The sequence below is a fragment of the Octodon degus genome, unplaced genomic scaffold (genome assembly GCF_000260255.1).
Source record: "Octodon degus isolate 3935 unplaced genomic scaffold, OctDeg1.0 scaffold00042, whole genome shotgun sequence".
Classification (NCBI taxonomy): domain Eukaryota; kingdom Metazoa; phylum Chordata; class Mammalia; order Rodentia; family Octodontidae; genus Octodon; species Octodon degus.
This window is the reverse complement of record NW_004524618.1, coordinates 8,329,041-8,331,186: the sequence shown is the minus strand read 5'-3', so window position 1 is coordinate 8,331,186 and position 2,146 is coordinate 8,329,041. Positions and strand designations below refer to the sequence as shown.

The 2,146-nt window shown below is 40.7% G+C and overlaps 1 pseudogene; it reads right to left on the bottom strand.

Moving 5' to 3' along the window:
- Positions 1 to 1,589: 1,589 nt before the first annotated feature.
- LOC105742214 overlaps positions 1,590 to 2,146 on the bottom strand; it is a 7,419-nt pseudogene continuing 6,862 nt past the window's right edge.

Genomic DNA, 2,146 nt, shown 5'->3' with positions numbered 1-2,146 from the left:
AGATGGAAGCTAGAGAGTACAACTTCTCATATCCTATAAATTTCAAAGGTGTCGTTTGGCAAGTACTGCCTTTGATCACCTCTTCCAGGTTTTCTCTCTAAAAAATCACTTTACATGTTTGAGAGTAGTAATCACTAACTGGCAACAAATATATTCTTATCTTCACAATTAGTTTTACAATTTTGAAGCTGAAGTTACTTAATAAAGTTCTGAGACTACTCTGATAAATTCATTATTTCATACATACTATGATTTCTTAACTAGAGATGGAAAGAGAATTGAGTGAACTATCAAACTAAAGTTTACTATAGATTTGATCCCCAGACCATCCCTGAGAAAAGGTATCTCCATGTCCCTCAAATGCCACTTTTGTGCTCCCAAGATGCTTGCCAAGTCAGGGGATCATTGCAAGTAGACAGGGACTGGGATGTCTGAGTTGGTACAGTGTTATCTGAGGGACACTATGAACGAGGAAACTGGTGCTGTCTTTAGCAACTGCCTTCCTACCTGCATGCAAAAGTGTTCTTTTTTAATTTAGAAATGTATTGTTTAAACCTCAAGCTTCATATAGTATTAGTTTAAAAAAACAATAACAAAACAAAACAAAAGAAAAAAAAAAGAATGAAACCAAGACACTATTTCAAAGTCCAGGCCCTTCTTCCAGCTTCCAAATACAAGAGCTTTAAACATTATATATCCCAACGGGAAGAATAAAACAAAAATGTGAATGGAGCTATGACATTTCAGAAAAGAAATATTTCATATAACTGGAGGCTCCATCCATCCTTCCTGTGATGACTTAACTGCCTTTCCAAGCAGGAGAAGAGGGGGAATGTGGGGGCTGGTGAGAAGGGAGGGAGGAGAGAGAAGAAACCCAGAACAGAGTAGAATGCAGTTCCAGCGTTCTAAATCAACATGTCATGCATCTGTATAAGCCTAGGGTCCTAGAAAATAAGCTTTCATTTTTGTGTCTCAACCTGGATATTGAATCCTGATCCTTTTCAGCATCAATTTCAGAGGCAACAGGAAAGATTGTGGCTTTGGAACATCCACTTATGCTTCTGTGGTACTCCAACAGTGGTCTAATTCTGGACTAGCTTGCAAACCATACGAGGTTGGAAGCAGAACTCAAATGGGTGTGAAGACTCAAATAAAGTAAACAAAAAGAGAGCAAGAAGAAAGAAAGAAAGAAAGAAAGAAGAAAGAAAGAAAGAAAGAAAGAAAGAAAGAAAGAAAGAAAGAAAGAAAGAGAAAGAAAAGGGGAAAACTCTCCCTGGGAATATCAAGGGCCATTTAAAGAAATAAGAATGCCTACAATATTCAAACCTCTTTTTAAAAAAGAGTTTTTTGGCTTAAAATATTTTACTCTAAATGAATTTATGTCAGCTATCAATGAAAAAAAAAAGTCACTAATACACTGTGGATGCCCTTTGCAATGTAAATCCATGCCCCTCCATTTTTTTATATGGTGAACTTCAGCCCATCCATAATTACAACATATGTTATAGTCTACAGCTCACATTTTAGCAATTTTGAAATTGAATTGAGTACAAGCCAAATGAAATTTACATCCTAACCAACATTCCTCCCTAGGACTGTGGGGACACTTGAGCCTGCCACATGGATCGCAGAGCCTTTTCCCTCAGTTCCTTCTCCAAGTCATTCAGGTTGTCTTCAGCTTCGCTCTCAGTCTCCTTCTTGGGCTCGGGGGCTTCTCAGGCTTTTCCTGTGCTGATGTGATTGTGGCGGCAGCAACAGCCACAGGGGTAGCAGGAGCCACAGCAGTTGCAGCCACAGCCTTTTCCTTCTTGTGATTTTTGGGCTTCTTGTGTTTCTTATCCTCTTTGTGTTTCTCGTCCTTCTTATTCATTTTCTTTCCACCTCCTTCCTGGTCGGAATTCCAGGCTGGTGATGGGCTTGGCATGGGGCTCTTAGCCTTCCTGGCCGGCACCACTGGGGACCAGTTTGTAGAGGGCGATTGAGGCTCGACAGGGGAAGGGGTGCTGGGGGCTTCTTAGCTCCTGTTTCGGGAGACCCAGAGACAGAGAAGATGGAGCCCGCCTTACGGACTGCGGGCTCGGTGAGGCAGCCCTTTTTCTCTTTTTAAATTCTGGAATTCCAGAGACTTTCTTTCTTTTCTTCTTCT